This window comes from Alosa sapidissima, chromosome 8, assembly GCF_018492685.1.
Source record: "Alosa sapidissima isolate fAloSap1 chromosome 8, fAloSap1.pri, whole genome shotgun sequence".
Classification (NCBI taxonomy): Eukaryota; Metazoa; Chordata; class Actinopteri; order Clupeiformes; family Clupeidae; genus Alosa; species Alosa sapidissima.
In genome coordinates this window covers 27,937,081-27,952,396 of record NC_055964.1, presented here as the reverse complement: position 1 = coordinate 27,952,396, position 15,316 = coordinate 27,937,081, and positions in this window count along the sequence as shown.

Sequence of the window (15,316 nt, the reverse complement as noted above, 5' to 3'; positions counted from 1 at the left end):
CTCTTTTCTCTCTGGTCTTCACATCCCTTTGTCACCTCGCAGTGCTTCCAGCAAACCTGTTTCTCCCCTTGACAACCCACAAATAAAAAGCTTCAAGCTGAAAGACAGAGAGAGAGGGGGGTAGATAAGAGGATAGAGAGAGGTAGTGTGTGTGTGTGTGTGTGTGTGTGTGTGTGTGTGCGTGCGTGCATGCGTGCGTGCGTTTCTCTCCCCCTCTCTCTCTCTCACACACACACACACACACGCACACACATACACTTAACCATACATCTGTGGTATTTGCTCAAAAGAAACATCAAATGAAATATCTAATTCTTTGTTTTATTATTTTTTTAGAGGTGATCAATGAGCAATGGCCACTGTTTACACTAGCGTCACCCTTCTACTCAGCTGCAGAGCGAGAGTCCATTGTTATGCGTAGCTGTAGCTTAGCTCTGCGCCAAGGTAAAGTATCGCCTGGGGCTCCAACACTGTCAGCGCCAGCAAAATGCTACAAGCCCTGGACAACTGAGAGAGGAGAAGAGAAGAGAAGAGAAGAGTGGAGAGGAGAAGAGAAGAGAAGAGAAGAGTGGAGAAGAGAAGAGAAGAGTGGAGAGGAGAAGAGAAGAGTGGAGAGGAGTGAGGAGGAGAGTGGAGAGGAGAAGAGAAGAGTGGAGAGGAGAGAAGAAAAGAGGAGAAGAGAAGAGTGGAGAGGAGAGGAGAAGAGAAGAGAAGAGTGGAGAGGAGAAGAGAGGACAGGAGAGAAGAGTGGAGAGGAGTGAGGAGGAGAGGAGAAGAGATACATGAAGAAGAGAGGAGAGGAGAGGAGGGGAAGGGAGAGGAGAAGAGTGAAGAGAAGAGTGGAGAAGAGTGAGGAGGAGAGGAGAGGAGAGAAGGGGAGAAGAGAGGAGAGAAATGAAGAAGAGAGGAAAGGAGAAGGGGGAGAGGAGAAGAGAAGAGTGGAGAGGAGAGAAGAGTGGAGAGGAGAGAAGAGGAGGGGAGAAGAGAGGAGAGAAGAGTGGAGAAGAGAGGAGAGGAGTGAAGAGGAGAGGAGAAGAGATACATGAAGAAGAGATGAGAGGAGAGGAGGGGAAGGGAGAGGAGAAGAGTGAAGAGAAGAGTGGAGAAGAGAAGAGTGGAGAGGAGAGAAGAGGAGGGGAGAAGAGAGGAGAGAAATGAAGAAGAGAGGAAAGGAGAGGGGGGAAGAGAGGAGAGGGGCCTGTCGCCACTTTAACCAGACACGTTTGTTGCAATGGTGATGATGATGAGGTGTTCTTGGTTGTTATTTTCTGTTTTTAAGTAGATAGACACAGAGAGAGAGAGAGAGAGAGAGAGAGAGAGAGACAGCTGTGTGTGTGTGTGTGTGTTGTGACAGAGCGATAGAGAGAGAAAGTTTCTATGTGTTTCTAAGTGTGAGTATAGGCTCAGTGTTTGGGTTGCCCTGAGACGAAGGACTAAACTAATAAAGATGGGGTTTGTCGGAGACGGCACCATAAAGCGAGGTGGCACATAAAGCGAGTCCTGCATCTGCACAGCACACAGATTTAATTCCGCCACTTTTATCAACCCATATATCTCCCTCCCTGGAGAGACACAACCACAAGTGCACATACTGTATTATACATATTGGATTTTCAATGGCAGTAAATTCCAAAGTTTGAATGTTTCCTGGATGCTGCATACATATTTTAAAAGCCTTAGATAACTGGAAAAAAAAATTATGTCAAAACATGAAAGATGTGCCCATTATTAAAATATGGTGTGATGTTTAGTTTAAACTATTACCTGGAGGAGAAAGGAGTAAATATCCAGGGCACACAATAGACTAAGAGTCCTGCCTGTTAGCTTGTCCCTCTCATTTGATAGATTAATCATGGGCCTAATAAGACCATATAAACTGATTAATGCACAGTTCAGGTCAGATCTTAGCACCGGCTGGTTATGAAGCTCACAGGTTTTTTTTCCCCACAGCTTGAATAATGCTTATAAGATGGATAATTAATTAAGAAAGAAAGGCTTTAAATTCTTCAAAAACATTCTCTTTATCTTCTGACGGCAATACTGTTTTTTTTACTCATCAAAAAAGTACATTGATGTGATGCTACTGCATGATTAATCAGAAAAGTATCGCTTCTTCAGTCATTTGCACACACACACACAGAGAAACACATTTGCATGTGCACACGCACACACCCACACAGACACTGACAAACACACGTATGAGATATTGAGAGTGACAAAGAGATATTTTTAGGCCTGTGCTCAAGAGCTTAAAGCTCTCCTGTATCATATTTGCCTTCAGGCAGTGGTAACGTGTGTGTGTGGGAACACACCATTGAAATATCTGTAGGATGTGTTATATACTGACATTGTGTGTGTGTGTGTGTGTTTGTTTGATTGTTTGTGTGTGTGTGTGTGCATACGTGCATGTGTGTGTGTGTTTATGTGTTTTTTTTCTCGTGGGCACAAACTCGGAAGGTTATCACTGAAAAGCAACAGAGGCTGTTCAGTCCACAAGATGAATCCAGTTCACTGGATAAACAAAGACCAAGAGTGTGTGTACAGGAGGGGCATGAGCATCTGCTCTGTACACAGAAGGTTAAGGAAGCCCAGGTGTACACAATAACAGACCCATATTTACGGACGCCTCTCCACCGGTCCGTGCCTGTGAGTGGAGGACTGCACCTCCTCCACCTACCTCCATCTGTCATAGCTGATGCTTAGCTGATCACATTGCCATTGTGTCAACCCTTTTGTAAGTGCCACTTGCAAAAATGTGGAAACCCAAACACCTGTGTCCTTTCCCCAAATTTGAACAGGGGTGTCAAACATGGAGGTGTGGCAATTATAGCTGTTCTATTTGACATGTTCCTCCTATTGGGTGTTTGTACAAAGTGGTGGACTTTTAAAATAGTTGGAAGCATACAATTTTGTGTGTAGATCCTTACCTGTAACCTGGCAATAGCCAGATGAATTTCACTCCGCCTAGCTCCACTCATCCATCTGGAACCGATCCATTGAAGTGTTGCTTCAGAAGGCTGGGCCTAATCAAAAAATGCTTGCATATGATTGAATAAGCCACTTGTCCGTCATCTATCGTGTTACTTCAACCACTCACATCGAAGCCAACCCGTGACGCTAATAACAGACTCACAGTCGCTTCTATGCTATGTCACATCTATGAAACTCCCGCCCTGCGTCCTGATTGGCTAAACCATAAAGTTGGTTGGAGAAATCACTCTCAATGGAAGAGGTCCCAGATGGATGTGAGTGAAGCTAGGCGGAGCTAAGCGGAACGACATTCATCTGGCTAGGGTCAGGTTACCTTACCTGTACTGTAAAATGAACCTGACTACATAAATGTAATTCTATTTTGTCAACTGGTGCCATTACAACTTTATAAGCCTGATTATTCCACATATTCTCTATCTCTTTTCAAATCTATAATTTGAAAAATCCCATAAAATATAAAATCTACACATATAACATTTTCCTTTATGGCAGCAGTCATGCAACTCTGTGTTTCATTCAGATGTGTTGTGAACTGTAACCCACCTGTGTTTTCTACCATATTGTTGATCTTTTTTATTCCAGTCTTCTGTTATGTGGAAGGGTTTGGATATTGATGTCAGAGAGATCAGGATATTGCCAACAGTGTTCACAGAAGCACAAGGAGCCGGTGATATTGTCTTCTATAGCCAAAGGTATAAATCAAATTCAAGGATTTGGTGTTTTGTCATTTTTTGTCAAGCTCAGCTTCCAGGAGAGTGTTATGTCTGCTACGTACAATACATGCAAGCAACTCCATTGCTGCATCAAAATGCACAAGTGTGCTTGTGTTCCATAGTAATTTGATGACCCTTCAATACACTGTAGCGTCGGCGTATATATACTGTGTCTATAAATCAAAGGAGAGGCGCAAGCCAAGAGGTATTGGTTACAATAAATAAATAGACAATAGAATTGTTGTAGTAGAGAAATTGTACTGCAGGTAAATAATATCCGGTAACACTTTACTTGACAGTATCAACATAAGAATGACATGACACATGAACCCTAACCCTAATCCTAACCTTTAACCTGAACCTTAATCCTAAAGGCCTATTCACACCAAGAACGATACTGATAACTATAAATACATATCGTTCTCGTTAATATGAATGACGACGTTCACACATAAACTATAACGATAACAACATGAAGAACGATATCGTTGTGGATCACGTTCAGAGCGATTTTCAGAACGATAAACAGCTAATAGCCAATCAGAAACCATTGAATTTTAACCGTCACATGCATTAACACAAGGAGAGACTTTGTTTATCGTTGTTCAGTGTGAACGCTTTTATCGTTATGGTTATAGTTATCGGTCTTGGTGTGAATAGGCCTTAACCCTAACCCTAACTGTAACACTACCCCTAACCCTAACTAACTTGTTATGACAAAAACCGAATGTCACTTAATTACAGAAGCGTTATGTCATCAAACGTTTATGATTTATTTATGACACGTTCATGATAGTGTCATGTCACTCTTATGTTGATACTGTCAAGTAAAGTGTAACCTAATATCCTTTCAAAATCATATAAAACTAATGGAATACAGGATCCCGGCCAAATGGCTACTAGAACATGTAGGAAGGCTAGCACATGTGGATAGGAAGGTTAGCACATGTGGATAGGAAGGCACAATGATCGTGCAAAGGCAAGGAGGGGGAATGTGCTTCTAAAAACAGGAGATTATCATGAATAAGGACAGGGTAGCCACACACATCTCTTTTAAATTGATTTATTCAAGATTGGCGTTTTGGCAAACAGCCTTATCAAGGTTCGATAAGATTCGATTTATCAACCTTGATAGAGGTTGTTTGCCAAAATGTCAGTCTTGAATAAATCACTTCATAAAAAAAGATCAGAGTGTTCCTGAAGAGGCAATGAAACAGAATCTGTGGCTAGTTGTGGCAACACCAACCTTTTGCACTGTGCAAGTCATTCAGTCTCTGGGCGTCTGCTTGTTTTCTTTGCACGTCGTCTTTGTCTTGCTGAGAGGTCACTGGGAGCACTGATGCCAATCAACCTTACCTGAGCTGAATCACTAGTGATAGGTTTCCATGGGGTTATGATAGGAACAGGAAGGGGGTCCCTCCAGGTGTTTATTTGTGGCTGTGTTGGTTGGGACGTGTGTGTGTGTGTGTGTATGTGTGAGTGAGTATTGCCCAGTGATGTGTGTTTGAGTGCGAGTAGAGGTGTGTGTGTGTGTCTGTGTGTAACTGTATGTGTGTCTGTATGTATGTGTGTGTGTGTATGTGTGTTTTAGTGTGTGTGTGTGCGTGTGTGTGTGAGAGTGTGTGTTTCCGTGCATGTGTGTGGAGGGGTTTGTGGGTGGCTTTGTGGATTTCTCTGATGTGTCTCTGAGCAGATTATTGCTGCTGAGTTTATTGAGCCGTGGTATCAGAACAGAGGTAGTGCACAGGTCAGTAGAGTGGAGTTTGGATGGACGTGTCCATCCAAAATTCCCCCCACTCAGGCCTGAGTGATGCCAACAGGAGAGAACAGTTTGCTGTAGCCTTTTTCCATTCAAGAGCAGGGGCAGGGCCAGCTTGAGGCTTTCCCTCAGGCTTGTGTGTGTGTGTGTGTGTGTGTGTGTGTTTGTGTGTGTGTGTGAGAGAGAGAGAGAGAGAAAGAGAGTTTGTGTGTGTGTGTGTGTCTGTGTCTAATATCGTGTATGGATTTTTAGGTGGTTTATAAGTTTATCAATTGTGCTCTTGAACGGATTACAGCCATTAGGTTTGGTAATAGTGGACAAGCCATCAGAAATCCCTGCCTCTACTGTTGCTAAGTACAACAGTTCTTCCAGTACGCAGACAAGAATGCATACCCCCTAAAACATGTGTTTGTGTAACAGTCTGCCAGTCACTAGTCTTCTGTTCTCATTGCCTGATAAAATAGACAACAAAGACGAAAGCACCAGCTAAAATCTTTTAAGTATTACAACCTATATAATCCTATGTGTATAGACCCTTTCAAGAGAGTTTCATTATCAGCATCATAGTTGGCCCCACAAGACTTCCTTTTTAACATTCCATATGTTATCTTAATGCAGAGGAAGTAGATTGGGGCCCAAATAGAACGTTCAAGCATTGTTTTTGTTTACCTTGTTGAAAGGGTCTATACCAACATTTCATGATCAGTAGGCCTCAGCAGTGCAGGATGAATAAGGGCAGCACCAGTGGTGTAGTCTACGTGATACGCAGGATTACGCAGTATACCCACTTAAAAAGCATCACCATTTAAGTATACCCACTTAAAATAGGCAAGTATACATATTAACATTTGGAGTTAGATAGATAGAGATAGATAGATACTTTATTGATCCCCAGGGGAAATTCAAGTTGATTCAAGTTGATTCAAGTTCATCAAGTTGAAATTCAAGTTGATCACAGTATACCTACTACAGCAGTGGTCGCCAACCCGTCGATCGCGATCGACCTGTAGATCTTTAGGACTTACCCAGTAGATCCAGAGAATAACAGGAAAAATAAAAGCACAGTCACCAAATTCCTGCATGTTCGCCAACGTTTACAGGGCCTAAATTTCAGCGTGGGATTTATTCAAGACCCGCAACTAATGCGAGAAATTCCCCGCACACATTTTACATTTTTCGCTGTCTGATAACGTTAATCTAAAAATGGAGCGGTGTGAATGTGGGACCGGACGGACCAACTTCTGACTTGAACCGAACGCAACACCATACAGACACACACACGCGCACAACAGCACTTTGGCGCGCTCTCTCCCTCTCTCCCTCTCTTTCGCAACAGGACTTGTCACCACTGAAGTCAAATTATGATAGGTGTTTCTACATCATCTGCTACCTGACAGGAAATTAAAACGAAAATTTAGCAATCAGGAACTGTCAGGAATTTGTTCTACATTTGAAGAATGTAATCGATTGCGGACGTGCACAGACAGCTACAGACACGGAGCGCATCGTAGGCCTGGTTACTTTCCCTTTCTAGAGTGTACATTCATTACGTGAAAGATGCTTCATACCAAAACAGTGATCAAACATTATCAAATTTATCATGACGTGTTGTCACAAACGCTTACTCAAATTAGAAAATCAAAACCAAAATCATGTACGTAAAGACTATGTTAATTGTTGTTATCTCATTGATGCCTGTATAAAGGGGTGGAGGATGTGATATTTTTGACCGAATACATTTGCCTAATTAAAGGGCCTTAAATTGGAAGCATTTTGGCTTTGATTCTCTGTTGACGCTTCAAGGTAGATCTTGCCTTTGTTCAGGGCCGAGGTCAGGGATCTTGGGCTCAAAAAGGTTGGTGACCACTGTACTACAGCTTATACTACTACAACACAGAATATCCACTACAGCTAACTAGACTACACCACTGGGCAGCACGTTGAAATGACCCTGATGAGAGGTGCTGGTGGATGTGTGACAGGGCCCTCAGGTTTATCCAACTAAATGGATGAGGACAGAGGCAGTAGTATAAACAATGTTATATTTATTATTTCTTTTCTTCGTTTAAAATGGATGGCAGGGGGGTACAGTAGGTAAATCCGATAAAAAAAAACAAAATCAGAATACACAATACGAAATAATCAAAGAAAACAAAATATAATACACATAATCATAAATGAAATGCCCAGTGGATTGGTGGCTGCTACACGGCCTGAATTAACACAGGTACAGTAACCCTCGGACGGCTGCCCAGCCCCAAAAGTGATCTATGGCCATACACACACACAAACACAAGTGTAACACTCAAGCTTTCTAAATACAACCCACACGAGTATAAATAGGTGTTCAGTACACGCTCAACCACTAGAATGTGCCCTCACCGCAAACTAGGGGAAGGCGGCAGTCCTAGAGTACCTTAACTGTGTGACCTAATAGACCTAGCAGGCCATACTAGCAAACAGGGGGAAGGAGGGGCATTCAATAAAGGAAACAATACAAGACAAAACAAAAACAAGACAACCACGCTATTCAGCGCCAGTGGAGTGCTACCGATACAGCTACAATGAATAGCAGAAGCTATAATGAACTAATACTACCTGGGACCTAGACCCCTATGGCCCAAGAGTAACAGTCTACTGTGTGGAGAAACTAGGTTGGGAGTCACAAAGAACTCAATATGAACTAATACCACCTGGGGCATAGATAGACCCCTATGCCCCAGGAGTAACAGTCTCCCGTGTGGATAAGCTAAGTCAGGGGTTACAAGAACCCATTAAAAACTAATACTGCCGGGGGGAAGAATAAGTCTCAATAGCCTCGGAGTAACAGTCTGAAATCGCTAACTAGCTGCTAATATGAGCTCAGGGATGGCAACAGCACTACACCTGGTCGTGTAACAGACCCTGGCAAACAGTGTAAATGCACCAGTGTATCACACTCAGACAAGCATACCACACAAAGAAAATAAACCAACACAAACAAGCATACTGTACAACCAACTTTGACGTGCTGTTAGGTTAACACTGACTAATACCAAAAGAAACTCTAATGGGGGAAAACAGTGGTCAAACTGTAATAGACAGCCAGCTGTGATCTACAACAGAGAGAAACGTTTAACACCCTGGTCCATGGTTATGTCGCATTTCATAACAATACACAACAGTTTTTATGAAGTTTAATTGTTCATAAGTCAAACGACATGTAAAAAAGAAAACATTGTACCAGATACATATTTAAAATAGGACCGTTGCACTGTTAGAACAATAAACAATGCCTACCTCGGCCTTTTCCACAATGCGAGCTAGCCCAGGGCAACAGGAGCAGAGGAGGGAGTAGTCACAGGGAAACAGGAGTAGGGAGGAGATGACAGTCTATAGCAAGATGAGCCAAACGTTACGACACTACAACCACCTGCCCCGTGTTCAAACTACGTGGCTAAACACAAACTCTCACTTTATGCTATTACCTACATGTCAGACAAACGTTCGTGGTCTACAGCAGTGGCAACAACTCACATTAAAAGTGTAAGGAGTACATGAAACATTCCACCTACCCAGACCACAGCGAGGGAGTTGTTCGCAACCAAAACCCAGCATGAAGTGCGCGGTTTGTACCGACCAGCGACAAGCAACTTGCGTACCAAACAATTTGGGAGAGCTTCTTTTGTGTTTGTCGGGAAGGAAGTTACGTACCCATGACCCCCAGCCCGCACGCCCAGGTGATTGCAATTAGTCGTGATCCTGACCTGATCACATACACCCCAGCTTTTAATGTTCACCGACCCGGTGAACCAACTCTGACATAATACTACACAAAGAGGAGAGAGAGAGAGAGAGAGAGCGAAACATTATCAGCAGCATTCACCTACACTGTACCTGTCCCTGAGTTGTTGGAGGCAGACTGTGGTAGGTGAAAGGGGTTAGAGTGTTGCCCAGCTGTACAGCGTCTCGAACGTCTAAGGGTAGACATGAGTATAGGGTTCCTAGCTGGGCTACCAGATGCCTGCACAGGGGGGGAATCTACAGGTTCGGGTGACATGGGATCCATACCTAATTCTCCCTCTGTAGGTGGTATAACCAACTGTTCCACTGGGGGCAGGGGTGGACTCGCATTGCTTGCTCGAGTGGAACCACTCGGTAAACTCTCGCCTCTGAGGCCCGGCAGAGGGTCATGGCTTCCTATGGTACTTGGTCTGGCCGATGTGATGGATACTCTCCAAATGCTGTCGTCCTCGGAGTCATCTGGAGTGGTAACCTCCCTGTATGTTGGAGATGGAGGATGAGTGGCATCAGCCACTAGGGATGGGGTACCAACGGCTCCATGCACCGGCGGAGGGTGGTGGATTGCCTCTGTTTGCCTGCCCTCTGTCCCACCTGGGACTGGTTTTATCTCGGTGCGATGTAAGACTTTGCAGGGGCCGCCGTCACCCAGGGGCTTGATCTTGTAAAGGGTGCCCACCTCATCCAAGCATTCCAACACCTCATAGACTGTAGAACTCCAGATGTCCTGTATCTTGTGCCTACCATGGAAGTGGTTCTTACAGTACACCAAGGTGCCTCTTGACAGGATGGGGGCGGGGTCAGCATGGTCTCGTCTCCGGTAGGCTGCAGCAGCTTCCAGCTTTTCCCGGGCATTACTATACACCGCCAACAGATGTTCTTTGTGTTGCCCCATCCAGTCAGCTGTATTGGCGTATGGGGGATCTTCTTCTATGACACCAAGTAACTGGTCCACGGGGAGCCGAGGCTTCTGCCCGAACATCAATTCATACGGGCAGTGTTGGGTGGAGTGATGCACTGTGGTGTTATAGGCAAAAAGAAGCTGTGGGAGCAGTTGGGGCCATTTTCTCTTCTTGTCTGGGGGCAGTGTCCGCAAGAGGTCGTGGAGAGTGCGGTTAAACCGCTCACACTGTCCATTCCCCTCCGGATGGTAGGGGGTGGTCCGACTCTTCTGAACGCCATACAGTGCACATAGCTGATGCAGTAGCTCTCCTTCAAAACACCTGCCTTGGTCAGAATGGATCCGCTGTGGTACCCCGTAGATATAGAACCATTTCTCCACCAGCACCTTCACAACAGTCTTGGCTTTTTGATCTGGGGTGGGATACGCCTGTGTGAACTTGGAAAATACGTCTGTCACCACCAGAACGTTCTCCTGCCCGCTGCTGGCCCGATCAAGGATGGTGAAGTCAATTGCTATAATCTCCAGGGGTCTGGTAGCCAGAAGACTGCCCATAAATGTTCTAACTCTGGGTTGGGTAGCTTTTGCTACTGTACAACGTTGACATTCATCACACCACCGCTTGATATCCTGACACATCTTGGGCCAATAACACCGTTGACGGATTAAGGCTGTAGTCCGGTCCACTCCTTGATGGCCGTGGTTATTGTGCAGGCCAGTTAGAACTTCTCCCCGCAGAGCTGCGGGTAACAGCAGCTGGAAAACCTGGGCTCTGGATGGGGGAATCTGCACTTCCCTGTACAGCACACCTTCTCTCTCTCTGATTCGGGGCCACTGTCTGGCAAGCTCTCGAACTCCAGCAGGTGCGGTCTTCAATTCGATAGCAGTCGGTGGATGGTTCCTCCTCCAAAAGCGCATAAATGCCACAATGCAAGGATCGGCCGCTTGGAGTACTCTTAAGTCCTTCTTACTCCGTGATGGTGCAGCTTCAACTTCACAGATGTTGGCCACCTGGGGGCCCAGCCCAGGGGCCACGCTACTCAGTGCACATTGCGGGGGAACTGGAACACCTGGCATGACAAGCCCACTTGAAAGGGATTCGACCCCCTGGGGGCCCAGCCCAGGGGTCTCAGCGCGCATCACCCATGTAGGGAGGGGAGGATCCCCTGAAACGATAGCACCCACCTTGAGTGGATCAGCCACCCGGGGGCCCAGCCCGGGGGTCTGAGTTCGCATCACACCCGTAGGGAGGGCAGGAGCCCTGGGTACAATAGCCCCCACTTCCAGTGAATCAACCACCCGGGGGCCCAGCCCGGGGGTCTCACCTGGCATGGAACATTGAGGAAGAACAGACACCTCTGGGGTAGCTGATGGAGAGGCCGGGGTAGAGGGCAGTCGGGACAGTGCATCCGCATTGCGGTTGGCGGTGCCGGGTCGGTACTTGATCTCGTAGTCAAAGAGAGCCAACTGGGACACCCAGCGTTGTTCCACGGCCGCCAACTTGGCTGATTGCAGGTAACTTAGCGGGTTGTTGTCCGTGTAAACTGTAAACTTGTGACCAAGAAGGTACTCACGGAATTTTTCGGTAACCGCCCACTTCAGGCCTACAAGCTCCAGCTTCATTGAACTGTAGTTGGTCATATTCCTTTCACTGGGGCGGAGACCTCGGCTGGCATATGCAATTGGCCGTCGCTGCCCAGCCTGCTCTTGCGATAATACCGCGCCCAACCCAGAATTACTTGCATCAGTCTCTACGATAAATGGGAGTGTGAAATCCGCATATCCTAGGACGGGGGCATGAATCAGTCGTTCTTTCAAGACTGAGAAGGCTGTTTCACAGGCTCCAGTCCAGTGCTGTGCGAAGGAACCCTGGATCCGAGGCCCAGGTCTCTTGCGGGTACCCTGTAGGGCACCTACCAGCTTATGCAAAGGGGCTGCAAGGCTTGCAAACCCCTCCACAAATCGCCTATAATATGAGGCGAACCCAAGGAAGGAGCGAAGCTCTTTGACTGTGGAGGGCCTCTTCCATTCTGCAACCACTCGGATCTTCTCAGGATCGGTGGCCACTCCTGATGCAGATATCACATGCCCCAAGTAGCTGACCTCAGTCTGAAAAAAACGGCATTTCTTTAGCTTCAGTTTCAGGTCTTGTTGCTGAAGTCGGGTCAATACCATCTCTAGGCGCTCAAGGTGTTGTTGGAACGTGGTGGAGAAGATCACGATGTCGTCCAGGTACAATAAGAGGGCATGGAAGCTCTGATCTCCAAAAATGCGCTCCATTAAGCGTTGGAAAGTACCTGGAGCGTTACACAGCCCAAAGGGCATCCTGTTGAATTCAAAAAGCCCAAAGGGCGTGCAAAACGCGGTCTTCTCACGATCTTGCTCGCTGACTGGGACTTGGTTATAGCCACTGGCTAAGTCCAAGGTACTGAACCACTTGGCTCCACTCAATGCATCCAGGGACTCTTCTATCCTGGGAAGTGGGAATGCGTCCTTACGTGTCTTGGCGTTGAGCTGGCGGTAGTCGACACACAGGCGAATTGAACCATCTTTCTTCTGGACCACCACAATAGGTGATGCATAAGGACTGCAACTGGGCCTGACGATGTTATGGTCTAGCAACTCTTGGACGTGCTTTTTCACCAAGTCATATTGAGAAGGTGGAAGGCGGCGATACCGTTGCCGCACAGGGGCATCATCCAGCAAGGGAATGGTGTGTTGGACTAAGTTGGTACATCCTAAGTCCCCATCACTCTGACTGAATGTATTGCTGTACTTCTCCAACAGCCCGCGAGCTTCCTGCTGTTCTTGATCTGACAATGTGGGCCAGGTAAGCTGGGAAAAGCTTGTATCGGTGTGTTCTCCTGTGTGAATGGACTGGATAAAGGCTATCTGCTCGTGACTGTCTCCCTGGATTTCAAAGTTGATGGCAGAAGCAGAAACCGGTGAGGTGGCAACATAAAGTTTCCCGAGCACGGTCTTTGGCCAAAGCCACTGATCTTGACATCCTATATTAACAACTGGCACTTGAACCCGGCCACAAGTGACGGAAAGGTAAGCTGTTGGAATGAGCAGGTTACCTGGCCGATGGCCATCAGTGAACGATACAGGCTCTAGAAGAGCAGACGGAAGTGTGGACCCCAATCCTGGGTGGCAAGTGGCTGGAACCAGCTTCATGGACCCTGCTGGCACTTGGATCGCTGGCCCTGGCTGCACCCGTACAGAACCCACTTTGCCACTCTCCAAGGCACGTTCAAGATGTTGACATTCAGACAGGGCTTGCTGCCACCCCCTGCCAGCCTGCCGGACATCAGGGGATCGAAATAAGGCGCTGCCATGGTCGACAAACAATTCTTGATAGCACTTGCTGATAATGTTCATTCCAAGGAGGCCGGGAACAGAATCTTTGCGGGCCTGGGCGTCTGGGTCAGCTGGGTCTTTAATGACGAGGATACCCATTTTAGGCAGGGTTCGGCCAAAAAGATGTACATCTAGTTCTAGATATCCTAAGTATGGTATCTCCAAGCCGTTTGCTGCTTTTAACTGAAGCCAGTTACAAGATTGTAAACCAGTGTGAAAAAGGGGTTGTAACTGCTGCTCGAAAAATTTCTGGGTGACTGTAGTCACCATAGAGCCAGTGTCCAGCAAGCAAGCCACCGCCACACCCCCAATCTTAACCTCTACTACTGGACATTTGCCAATGAGTTGTCGTGTGCCTATTAATGTCAAGCCCAATGACTCCCCACCCAACGTTTGGGCCATAACGTCAGGGGGTACTAGTTTTCCGGCTGCTGCCGAGGGAGAGAGTGGGACTCTATCTCTGCTCTAGGAGCAGCATTTGGAGGTTGACAAAAACGTGCAATATGGCCAGGTTGGTTACATCGCAAACATATGGGCTTGCCATCAGCTTGGAAACGATAACGAGAGCTACGCACAAGTGGCCTACGGATGGACTGGTCAGGTAGCAAAGGGGAATCGAGACGGCGCAAAATGGTGTCTAATTGGGACTGTTGCTTACGGAGACTCTCTTTTAGCTCAGTCAACTCATTGGTAGGCTTAACAGACACTGCGTTGGAGTCAACATCATGCTCTTGGACTACATTGGTACTACAGGAATGTGCACGGGGCCTAGGGTCACTAGAGTGCTCACCCTCCTCTACCCAACGAATAGCTTCACTACGGACATCATAGAAAGTGATAGTTGGGTGGAGCCGTACTTGACGTCGCAGCTCCCGTTTCAACATACTGTCCCCTACATGCTCTATGAACTGATCACGCAATACCACATCAGGATTCGCAAAACAGACCGGATCCCTCCTCTTTACAGCTTCCATCATGTGCATAAGAGCATGGGAGTATTCCCTCAAAGACTCCCCTGCAAGTTGCCGTCGCTGGAAAAACTGCTTCTGTAGACTAATATAGGAGTGGGAGCAACCATAAATACTGGTAAGTATACCAAAGATCTTATCGGGGTCATCTCTATCGGAAGCAGGGCGAAACTTAACCTCGGTCCTGGCCTCACCGTCTAACAAATCAAAAATAGTCAAAACCTGTTCGGAAAGTGGCATATGCCGTGAAGATAAGTGGCGGCGGGCCTCCTCCACCCAATCCTCCACCGTTAAAGAATCATGAGACAGTCTCCCAGAGAACCGTGGGCACTTACGCTCACGAGGGATATACACATAGCGTTCTACTACTCCAGTTGGGGCTGGTCTAACGGCCTCATTTACAGGACCAGGCCTAGGGGACTGACCTGGCAAACTATCGGGTGTTGGCGGAACTGACCTTTGGGCGACCTCTTCCCTAAGTTTTGTGTTGTCTGCCTGCAATTGCTGCACAAGCTCAGTCAGGGTTCTAAGTTGAGCTGCCATCTCCTCATTGTCCATCCTTACACTTAGTCTGCAATAAGGACGAGAGGGAACAAACAAACAAACGAGGGAAAAAAAAAAAAAAAAAGTATAAAAAAAAAAAAATATATATATATATATATATATATATATACACACAGAAAGGACAGCAGTCACAATTACGAAGCACTATGCAGGCGCCAACGCTCCAGCAATGGTGTTGACGACGGGAATTAGAAGTTCCTTCGGCCCGGCCTTCTTGCTTCCAGGAATGGGACGAACACACTCTTCAACCACTGTTTTCCCCAAACAGCTAACTAGCAAC